Source organism: Monomorium pharaonis, chromosome 5 (genome assembly GCF_013373865.1).
Source record: "Monomorium pharaonis isolate MP-MQ-018 chromosome 5, ASM1337386v2, whole genome shotgun sequence".
In the NCBI taxonomy this organism is placed as follows: domain Eukaryota; kingdom Metazoa; phylum Arthropoda; class Insecta; order Hymenoptera; family Formicidae; genus Monomorium; species Monomorium pharaonis.
In genome coordinates, this window is record NC_050471.1 from 16,530,533 (window position 1) to 16,543,046 (window position 12,514).

Below are 12,514 nucleotides of genomic sequence, written 5' to 3' on the forward strand. Positions count from 1 at the left end.
TTACGTTTTTCGTGCACTATTTTATCAATAATCGTGTTTTTTGTCACACGTGTTTGTTATTCTTTTGTCGTTCGTCAATTTTTATCTTATCAATTAAGAGGCACGGTAGTGCCTCGCGCCAAGTGTACGCGTAGCGAGGCACCACCCCTGCCTCTTTTACGCGAGACGTCGTTTGCGAGATTTCATAGATTATCGGATCTCAATAATGGTTGACTTTTTAAATGGGCATAATGGATAGCTTAGATCTGATTTGTATAATAAAAGTTTTTATTTTTCAGCTACGTAACTTACAAGCCACGATATCGTAATTTAAAGTTTCGCAAGAGTAAAATATTTTATGAAACCTCGTCGTCTTTTTTATTATTATCGTCGTCGTCGCCTGGGAGATATGACGGGGATTTGTACTGTTGCTTTCTGCGTGATAGATAGCGTACGAGTTGACACGGATACGAGAAAAGGATGATGTGACAGTTCGGACTTAATGGCGTGTGTGAGATTAGTCGCAAATTAGTTTTTTAGTTTCTGTATATCTGAATATGCATGTTATATCGTAAAAGAAAAGGCGAATTTGAAAATTAGTATAACATAATGCGTTGTACAATCAAATAAGTACATTACATAAAATTTTTATTTTTTATAAAAATTAGAACACTACATTGCGCGCGCAACGTGTGTGTGTGTGTACGCTGTGTTTACTCGCCCGCGTGTTTGCTGCAAGAAATGCTTTAAATGTTGGGGCTACTATTTTGCGAAAAACTGTATACGAAATGTAGCGTGTCACAAATGTGCAGGTAAGCACAACTCAAACGATTGTACAACAAATGAAAAGAAATGTATAAATTGTATGTATAAAAACTAAACATACAATCTGAAGATATTGTTTACTGAAGATAAAAGATGATGCAGATAAACAATGATACCGACGTTCAATTTTGCAAAAGAAGAAGAGAAGGGCCGGCTGGGAAGATACAAAATAGCAATCGCAAAAGAAAGTGGAAACTGATATTGTATACAAATGCGCAAAGTTTGATAGCGCATATGGATAAAATACATAATCAAGTTATAAAGAAGATCCAGCAGTTATAGCATTGTTCGAAACAGACTGATGTCTAAAATAGAAGATAGTAAAGTAAATGTTCTAAGTTATGATATAATCAAATGTGTTGGAGAGAATAAAAAGAGGTGCAATATTATACCTAAGAGAAGACATTAAGTATAAATTGTTATTGATTTGTAACAATAGCTCCGTAGCAATCGCGTTCGGCCGTCCAACCGCCGAAATCGTCGCCGAGAGACGACCAGGGCGCCTCGCGCCCGCCTAAGACTCCCCACTACCGCGACCGTTCGCTCCTACGAACGACAGCACACCGACCGCGCATCGGCTGACAGCTCACGCAGGCGCCCTGCGTCGATGACAAACCGCGCAAAGCGGAGCAGGCTAACGACCTCCGTGAAAGAAACAATATCAGGCCGTTAAAAATGTTCAAATTCGCACCCACGAATAACGAAACGATACGACACCCCCTACGACGAAACAATGAGCCTCCACCGGGGGTATAAAAGAGCGGCAGAAACGGAGGAGAGATCAGATCTTCTCCGGCGAGCCGAGCTCGCCTCCTCCGACCAGATTTCGAGATACCAAAGGTTTACGAATAGTGGCCTCGACCGGATATTATCAGCGATCTCACAAGTCTAAGTCACCAATTCCTTTCCTGCACGGCTTAGCGTGGGGCTAGGGCTATCCCGCCTCCGCCGGACATTACCGGCCCGCCGAACCTTACCTTCCCTTCAATTCCTGGCACAAGGCTACCAAGGTAAGAAAACATCCTGCCCCGGCCGGACATTCCCGACTAGCCACCGCTAGGAAAGCGATACTTCCCAAACACCGGACGCGCCCGTCACCCCCACCAACACACTCATACGCACGAGACCGCCGACGATCGCGAAACTCACCGAAGATCCCGCACACGTCACGCCGATTGAGGCACAGAATTTCATCGACCGCGTAGACCACGCTCTCTGACAGCGGGTAGCCACGCTTCGGCATCTGTGACAAACGCGCCGCGGACATTATACTTCACTGTTATCTTTTGTATTATATTATACTATCTTAGATTATCTCAATAAAAACGATACAATTAAAAAATAATAAAAGCTTTAACAGTGTCTCTGACCTATTTCCCCTGACTCCGTCCTCACGCACGACTGCAGGGAAAAACGGATCGTTAGAGATTAAATCTATAAGTGCGAATTGCTGGTGTTGCAATAGATGTAAGAGAAAAATTTTATAAAGGGACGCTAATGATAATATACCACTCGATCAGTGCCTCTGATGGCAATTTTCCGCGATTCTTAGAAGAAATTGTAGAGGATTTGGTGATAAAAGGAGAATATATGATAATAGGAGACTTTAAAATAGATTTTAAGATAGATTCATTTTAAACAAAAAAATTACGAACAATAATGTTTAGTCTAGGTATGAAACAAATAGTTAACAGTTCAATGAGAATTATGAAAGATAGTCAGACAATGATAGACTTAGTCTTTGCTAATAATTTAGCACAGATATATGTAGTCCATGAGCCGAAAATAACAAACCATGCGTAGATAAAAATTGCATTAGAAGGGAAGAAAAATAATAGCACATATAGAGTATATACTGCAAAAAATTAGAAAAAATTTAGCATTGATAAATTTAGTCTACTAGTAGAGAAAAATGTAGGGCAAAGTATAGTTCAAGGAACCAACAAACGGACTTGTAGTTTTGTAAATAGTAGTCGGTGTGCTGAATATTACAGCACCAAGAACAAAATTTCGAATTCTAAAAGTCTGAGAGAAAAATTGTGTGGTTCTCAGATGAGATTAGGGAAACAGTAACTAGTAGAGATAAAGCTATAACTAAAAAGACAGAGTGCAGCTGGGTACAGTATAAAACTGAGAGGAATGCAATAGTAAAAATAATTAGGGAAAAGAAAAGGAGTATTATGAAGCCTATGATAGATGATAGTAGAAATGATCCTACAAATATGTGAAGTTTTGACAAAATTAGTTAAAAGGGAACCAACACACACAGGTGCAAAAAAAATAAATAATATAGACTTTAAAATACTAGATAAAACAATTAAATGTAGTTTAGCTGATAAATTTAATATGTATTATACACAAAGTATTCAAAATATAGTAGAATCTATAAAAAGTACAAATAAAGATGTAAATAGAAAAAGTATTTATGTTATTGAAGATAAGAGATATTTTAAAGACTTTAAATTAATTAACACAAAGGACTTATTATGCCTTAATTATAATGCAGCTACTTCAAAAAAAGTAAAGAAGAGGGAATAACTAGCGTTATATTGGAAGAGATATTTCCAGTCATTAAAAAAGAATTTATTAATGTTATTAATCAATCTCTAAAAGAAGGTCGTTGCCCACAGAACTAGAAAACATCGATAATAATATCGATACCAAAGATTGAAAAAGCTAGGAAGGCTAGCGAATTTAGATTTATTAATATTTTACCGATATATGGGAAAGTTTTAGAATTAGTAGTCAAAAAACAATCTAGGATTACTTTGAATATAATAAGTATATAACAGAACATCAATCAGGTTTCAGGAAACATTATTCGTGTGAAACGGCAATTCAAATTGTTGTCAATAACTGGAAAACATCAATTAGTGAGAAAACGTAATAGGAGTAATATTTATGGATATCAAAAAAGCATTTAAAACAATAAATAAAAATCGATTAATAGAAAAATTATATCAGTATGGCATTAAAGGAAATGCATTAAAATGGATAAAACATCTTAGAGATAAATTGCAACAAGCTCGTATTGGCAATAATTGTTTAAAATTAATAAAGACTGAACACGGTGTGCCACAAGGATCTGTGTTGGAACCCTGTTATTTATTATATATAATAAAAATGTGCCCAAAAGGCTACAGTATAAAAATATTCGTGGCTAATACCCTGATATATGTAGCGGGAGAAGGTAGTGCAAAAATAGAAGGAAAAATGACTTATATATTTAATATAGTAGAAGAGTGGATGAGGCTAAACATGCTAAAAATGAATGCAAGCAAAATAAAATTTATGGTTTTGAGAAGTGTAAAAAAGGAATTAAAGGGAAATATTATGTAATGGAAATAGAGCGTGTAGAAGTAATAAAAAATTTAGGTATAATTATTAATAATAAGCTTAGATTTAAGGACCATTGTGACTATATTGTGTGTTAAAGAAAATAAAAAAAAACGGGTTTTTTTTAATAGGATAGGAAACTATATCGGTATACACAAGGTGTATTATATATAAGTCAATAATAGCACTTTGAATATTGTGCAACATTATTAGTAGATGGAAAAAACACAATTAAATAAATTGCAAGTAGCACAGAATCGGGCTGTACAAGTAATATTACAATGTAATAGGTATGCTACAATAGAACATATGTTACAAGCGTTTCAATTTATGTCCATAAAACAGAGACTACACTATAATGTATGCATATTTATATTTAAGATAGTACATAACCTGGCGCCAAATAACTTAAGGGATAGACTATAAGTAATTAGGAATGAAAATGGAAGAAAAAACTAGGCAAGATGGGACTATTACAATAAAATTCTGCAGAACTAGGAGTAGACAAAAAAACATGTACTATGAGGGTGTAAAATTATATAATGCCTTATCAGCGGAAATAATAAATTGCAAAAGAATTGATATGTTTAAACAAATGTCAAAAAAGCATATTTTATGTATGTAAAATTATGTGACACATAATAGCTGAGAAAGTTAATAAACTTCAATCTCCTCCCCCCACCTCTTGCTCACGCACGCACGCACGCACGCACGCACGCACGCACGCACGCACGCACGCACGCACGCACGCACGCACGCACGCACGCACGCACGCACGCACGCACGCACGCACGCACACACACACACACACACACACACAACATTAGCAAGTGTCTTAACAATTCTCAGCACGTAGTATTTGCGGACGACACTTAAATATACTTGCAATGTGCTGCCTTTAATCTCCTTCAAGGATTATCTGCAATTATAGAGACAGCTGTCATGGCTGTTTCAAGATTCGCGACGATTAATTTCTTGACACTCAATGTCGCTAAGTCTAAAATTTTAAATTTTTGCAGCTCTGCATATATTCATTCGGTGGATAATTCATCCCTGCCCAAAATAATTATCAGTGATACTGTTCTCCCGTACGTCAGTGAAGCCAGAAATCTTGGTGTTCATCTGTCTGCAGATCTTTTTTGGCATTTACATGTTCGCCATATTTCTCGCAAAGTCTAGGCTATGCTACATAAACTGAAATATCATCGAAACACGCTTTCTATCGACATTAAAGTGAAATTAGTTAATACTCTAATTTTTCCGCATTTAGATTACTGTTCACTGGTTTATCATGACCTTACAAATGAATTGAACACCAAACTTCAAAGACTCATTAATAGTTGTATCGTCTTAGACTGAAGTGGCTATTTGTGCATAATCGTATAATATACTTTCTTAACATAAAAATCTACAAAATGTTGAATGCATCCAGTCCCATTAATTTTTCTAAACTGTTTGTAAAGTTCGACGAGTCTATTAGATGTTCCCCGAGATTTCCCAATCCTACTTTTCAAATACCTTTGCATTCTATAGTGGTATTTAGAAACTCTTTCGTCTTATCTGCTGACACTCATTATCTACATCAATAACTCATGCGTCTTCTCTTCTTACTTTCAAGCAGAAGTTGTTCTCTCATCTTTTCGAAATTGAGCGTGACGAAAGTGTTAGCGTGACTTACAAGGGAACGGACAGAAATGTCCCTCACCGATTTTAATGAGTTTTGGATATGTTGTAGAACATAAAAAAATATTAGACCCATATTTTTTTGAGCCGCGTATCTCGTTTAGAAGTTGAAACCACTCCTCGAAAATAACGCATTTTTTAGTTTTTGGCGAATATCTTTAAAAATTATTTATTAAAAAATGTTCTATACAAAAGTTTTATAGAATTTTATACTTTTTACAATAGTATATTTAAATTTTTCAGAAATTTCAAACTTTTTAATTTACCTCACCTCCACTCCTTTTTTTCAACATTTTGAAAATTTTGTAGGACAAGAATTAAAGAGCATTAAAAGCCGAATCCATTCATGTATAATAATATATGTCCCATCATTCTTAATTATTGCCAAAACGAAATGATAATCTCGTGCTAGGCGCCATGCTAGTAGTTTCTTTAGTCGCGTCACATTTAATAACTGCCTCTCCTGCGCATATTTTTATATTAAAACAAAAACGGATTAATATTAATTACACAATACCCAACGTATTACACAATATAAAGCATAAATGCATATTGTTATGAGTGACACACTCATAACGATAAATAAGGTGTCGCACGTAGCACGATGACGTAAGTCGGTCAGCTGCAGCAGTCAGCATCAAGCGCATCGCGCGAGGTTTCGCGCAATCCGCTCGACAATTAGCGCAATGCTCCTTAGACAGCACTTGCTGTCTAAGCAATAATTTGGAATACTGACCGATTTACGCCCTCACGCAATTCCTCCCCTTCTTTCGATCCAACTACCGAATTATCGGATATATAAACCGGCGAAAGAAGGTGAGGAGCGGGTCAATCCGAAGTATACAAACTAAGACAACACACGACACTCTGCTTTGCGGGGTCGTGGACAACGAGCTCATAGACGCGACACTCTGCCTTGCGGGGTCGCGATCTATTCACTGTAACGAATACAAGAATAAAAGTGTTCAATACAAATAACGGTGTAAGTGACGAAATACCTTCCTCGCGAGATCTCTGGCAGCGATCCCTAATCGTACTCACGAGGGGTACAACAATATACATAACAAAAGTAGGATATATATATATATATATATATATATATATATATATATATATATATACGTATGTGCGTACATTTTCATTGTTACAAATGCAAATATAGATTAATATAAAACGAAATATTTTTTTAATATTTAAAATTGCAAATATAACAATATATATATCAAGAAAAAAATGTAAAATATAAATGTAAAGTGTAAAATATAAACTGCAATAACTATTTGCATAATTATATTATTTACACTATATGCACATAGCATATAGTGTAGCACGCTCTGATGATAAAGATAACATAATTATACAATTTATTAAGTTTAAAATATTAATTAAAAAATATGAAGTAAAAATGAAATAAAGAATAAAAGAAAATGGAAAAGAGGTTGAAATAATTGTTACAAACATAATTTTATACAAATTAAAATTTTTATTAGGCAGAAATAAAAGAACACTAATATTTATTGCATGGGTATAATATGAAAGATGACAAAAAATGAATAATAATGACAGAATTAAATTGCACATATCTTTTTAATTATTAATATAATAAATTTTTAAGACTAAAGAATTGATCTATTTTAATATATACACATAACTTGTATTTTAAATCTTGCTCTATTCATTTGTTTTTCATATATTATTATGTTGCATATATTATTATATGCATTGTCACTTTTTCCTCCGTGCGGAAAAACCGCGATCAACAAAGACAGCAACAAAGGAATACCGAGAAGTAGGAGCAGGAAAGGAATATTTTCCGGAACGGCCCGCGTGCCTAATATCTCGCGCGCGAATCTCGGTTGCGCACAAACGACCGAGTTGGGCGCCAGATGTACTCGACGGTACGTCAGTTCACGAAAATTCGCCACAGGCAGCCTCAATTCGCACGCGAAAAACGGCCAGCTTACCTAACGGCAGAGGGGCAGGGTCTAGGATAGGGGCGCACACTACACGATAGCGTAAAATGCGACAAAAAGTCAAATAGTTTCACGGCACCTAAAATAATAAATAATAAAATTTATTGCTAGAAAACAAGTAAAAAAAAATGAATAAAAGACCAAAAAGATAATGGGTCGTATTAGACGATTTCCGCCCGCACAAAGACAGATTCGATAAGTACAACCGTAGCGCGCAAACGCAACCCTTGCTACGCACCATATAATTTGCTTTGAGCGAGCGCAACGTGCCGACAATCCCGGCAACGATGGACCGCGAACGCGAATTCCTGAGGGTGTTGGCCGGATTACGACCACGCGCTCACCGATATTCGACCCGCGACGCTTTTCCCGATATCAATCTTAACACGCAAAAAATACTCACGCGACGCGATACTCGCGAACGATATCCGCGGAGACTACTTTTCCCATGTGATCGCTAACTTCCCGGAGAAATCGCCAACGAGAGCCGCTCTCCTCCTTGGCTACGATACCCGACGCGATACAGCTTCTCCCGTTTGAATCTGATAATGCACCAAAATCGCGAGGCCGCCGTGCGGCTGACGCAACACTAACACTAATCTGCGTTGGATACAGAACGAGAACGGGGTGGCTCGCCGGCCAGTGGCTTTACAAAGCGCAATCGACGCGAAAGATACGGGCCACCTCAGCAATTACTTTCCTGGCTGTCCTCTCCTCCGTCACCAGGTCCTCTCTCTATGAGTGAGTTCGCCAATGCCGTCGTCTGTCCGGTAACGATAACTCCCAAACCACGCTCACCGAAACATCTCTCGGAAAGGCACCCGCACTAATCGCCCGTACGCACGCAAAAACCCGAGGCATCGCGGTCGATCCGCGATCGACGCCGCGAACCTCCACTAGAGACTGCGCCTTGACCGTCGCGTATCGCGTGGCCCCAATCACAGCAGGGCAGTACTGCGTCCGCAGGATCGTGAGCGCTCTAATTCTTCCGGGGACTCTAGGAGTCCTCCGCGAAGACAGAATCTTCCGCCGGCGTCCTCCGGCGCCTCTCGGCGGCCCTCGCGAAAGAGTCCCGCATCCCGCGGGGGCGATTCCGCGGCCTCTGCTTCCAGATCAGCACCTCCAGTGTGCCCGCCGCGCCGTTTTGTTATCAGCCGGCGCGCCGATTTTTCATCCGTCGGCCTTGGCTTTCCCGGTTGCGTTGCGCTCGCTCGCGCTCCGCCCGCTTGCCTCGCCCCTTCGGCGGTCCATGGCTTTCGGCCGTTGCTAGCCGAGCTGGCGAAATTCCTGCAGCTTGTACCTCCTTTCGCACTCGTTCTTGGCTCGCCTCTAAATTCCTTGACGATCACGCGGCAAGGTGCCCGTCGCAATAACCGAAAGAAACGAGATACTTAGACTTAATTAGTCTGTGTTAGACCTAATTAGTCGTCGCATTTCCCCAGAAATCTCTTTCTCGCTTCTCGCTCGTCCGCCCGGCGCAAATTCGCAGCCTGTGACGGGGAAAGAACGCTACTCGTCGTGATAGTGAAACTGCCACGTCACAGCATATACAGTAATGATTTGACGTATTTTTATAATTTCAATAATATTGAAGTAAAAAAAAACAGAAGATTAAAAAGTAATAAATTAAAAGCAGATACTTACATGTTCACGAAAGAACAATACTTGTGACAATACACTATCCAATATACTTATTCACATTGCCAACTACGAGCTGAAAAGGCAGCTTCTCGTTTATATACATTTATACAAATGTATAGGTCTGTTTTTTATTTCTACACTGCTGCATTGGTGCAATGAGTTAGAATAAGACAAATATATTTTTTCTCATTCTAACTTATTGCACTTAGTGCAGCAGTGCAGGAATAAAAAACAAAGCTTATATATGCAATACATTTTGCGCACGACACGCGCGAATAAATTTAGCATCAGTGTTGATAGACGGATAGGTTGTTCTCGCGCATGCGCGTCACGTGAGACTTCAATAATCCATTAAGTATCCATTAGTAATAGGAAGGAGATCTTTGGTCCCCACACAATTTTTTTGCAAATTTATAAAAACGTTAACACATTTTATATAATAAACACGCATGTCTATTTTCTCGTATTAAATAAAATAATTTATAAATATCGTATTTTATTTGATGAATACTGGTAAGATTTTTTGGCGATTTTCCCTTAACCTTGTGACAAATATCGGTATTCTGTGTGAGTTCCGCCAAAATAATTTACATTTAATAATAAAAATCAACTCAAAAACGAAAAAGAAGGTAAATTAAGGGAATAAAACATATATTTAAAATAAAATATTTTATTTCATTTTAAATATATGTTTTATTCCCTTAATTTACCTTCTTTTTCGTTTTTGAGTTGATTTTTATTATTAAATGTAAATTATTTTTAATTCCTTAATTTATGTTGAGTATATATACACAAATATATATGCAAACAATGTGCAAATATATCCGTGCGTGTTAAATATATAAAATGTGTTAACCTTTTTATAAATTTGCAAAAAAATTGTATGGGAATCAAAGATCTCCTTCCTATTACTAATGGATATTTTACTAAAGCCTCACGTGATGCGCCTGCGCGAGAACAACCGGCCTGTCTATCAACACTGATATTAAACTTATTTGCCCGTGTCATGTGCAGAATGTATATATACATCCGTATAAATGTATTTTTTAACTCATTAAAATTAAATTATATAATCATATTATCTTTATTATCATGCTATGTGCATATAGTGTAAATAATTATGCAAATAATTATTGTAGTTTATACTATATTTTATACTTTTCTTTTAATATTATATATTTTGTTATATTGTATTTGCAGCTTTAAATATTAAAAAATTATTTTGTTTTATATTAATCTATGTATATTCGCATTTGTAACAATAAAAATGTACGCACATACGTACATATATACTTTTGTTATATACAGGGTGAATTTTAATGGCTGTCCGAACTTTTTACCATGAGAAATGGAATTACCGACTGCAATCTTAGTACACACATGTACGACATATGTATAACGCAAACTTCTAGCGTGGCGCCTAGCACGAGATTATCATTTCGTTTTGCCAATAATTGAGAATAATGGAACCGATATATTATTATATATGGATGAATTCAAATTTTAATGCTCTTTAATTTTTGTCTTCACAAAATTTTTAAAATGTTGAAAAAAGAGAAGTGGAGGTGGGATAAATTAAAAAGTTTAAAAATTTTGAAAAATATAAATATACTATTGTACAGAGTATAATAAAATGCCATAAAACTTTTGTATAAAACATTTTTTCATAAACCTTATATTTTCAAAGATATTCGCAAAAACGAAAAAATGCGTTATTTTCAAAGGTTGGTTTCAACCTCTAAATGTCGAGATACGCGGCTAAAAGAAAATATGGGTCTAAAGTTTTCTTATGTTCTGCAACATATCCAAAGCTCATTAAAAACAGTTCTGTCTGTTCCCTTGTTAATAGTGTGCACATCTCCTACTCTTTATTTACCATTTCTATTTTAACACTCTAGCTATTAGGACTGTGTAACTCTTTCCAGCTTGTTATTGTTTTTATAATTTTTACCATAGTTACACTGCAGGTTTAGCTACGCTCTCTGTCACTACTCCATTGCACGTATTATGAGCATTAGTCTTTGTATTTTCTGCTATACCACTATAAATAATTTTTAATATCGTAATAGCAATTTGGAAGCTTGTTTATCACTGTGCAATTATATTATATTATAGTATTTTAGTATTTAGTTTCACATTTTGTATAGATTTATCACTTTGCAAGTTTACCGACGCTCTCTGTCACTACTCCATTGCATTATGAGCATTAGTTTTTGTATTTCCTACTATACCACTATAAATTATTTTACATCTATAAAGTTGGCACAGCCACATTAGCACAATCAAATAAAACTTATATAAAAATTTAGTGCTCTTTTGTTGCTAATTAGTTGCTCCATTCCCGATTTTCTTGCTCCAGTCAATTCAGAGAAAATAGAGGCTGTGCCAACTTAAAATTAAGTTAGCACAACCAAAAAAACTTTTTTTTTAATTAAACAAATGTGGATACCTTTAGATCTAAATAATTGCCAATTAGTTGCTCTATTCCCGAATTTTTTGCTCCATTATTAAACCCCGAAAACCACCTTCAAAGTTACCCTACAGCAACAAAACGTTCTAAAATTATAAATAATCACACCACATATATCGAATGATAACGGTTCCTCGGTTTTATTGCTTGCAATTTATAACAATTCCGATTTTGTTATTCCATCCCTATCAATTGAAAACCACCCCTGGTTGTACTGGGACGCGTTCACGAGCAAAGTACTCTTACAAAATTTGTTGCTTGACTAATTTCGGTATTAAAGTCTTTTTCAATTTAGGTGCTCAAAGAATATTCAGTTTCTGAATTTATTGTTAATTGTTTTTTGCAAAAAAACTAGCAGAGTGATTGTGCTGGAACGCATTCAAGAAAAAAGCTCTCTTAAAGAGAAATACCCTTATAGAATTTGTTGCTCGACTAATTTTGGTATTAAAGTCTTTCTTAATTTAGTTTTTGAAAGAATATGCAGGTTTCGCGAATTTGTTGCTAATTGTTTATTGCAATAAAGTGGCTGTTATAAACTGTAAACAACAAAATCGATGAAGCGTTATCAGTCAAGATATAGTTACTATTTTCAGTTTTAGTGTTGTGC

General features: G+C 36.2%; 1 protein-coding gene across 7 annotated transcripts in view; it reads right to left on the reverse strand.

Moving 5' to 3' along the window:
- Positions 1 to 12,514, reverse strand: part of LOC105833494 (DNA helicase MCM8) — a 209,574-nt gene that overhangs the window by 86,471 nt on the left and 110,589 nt on the right. The window lies entirely within an intron of this gene.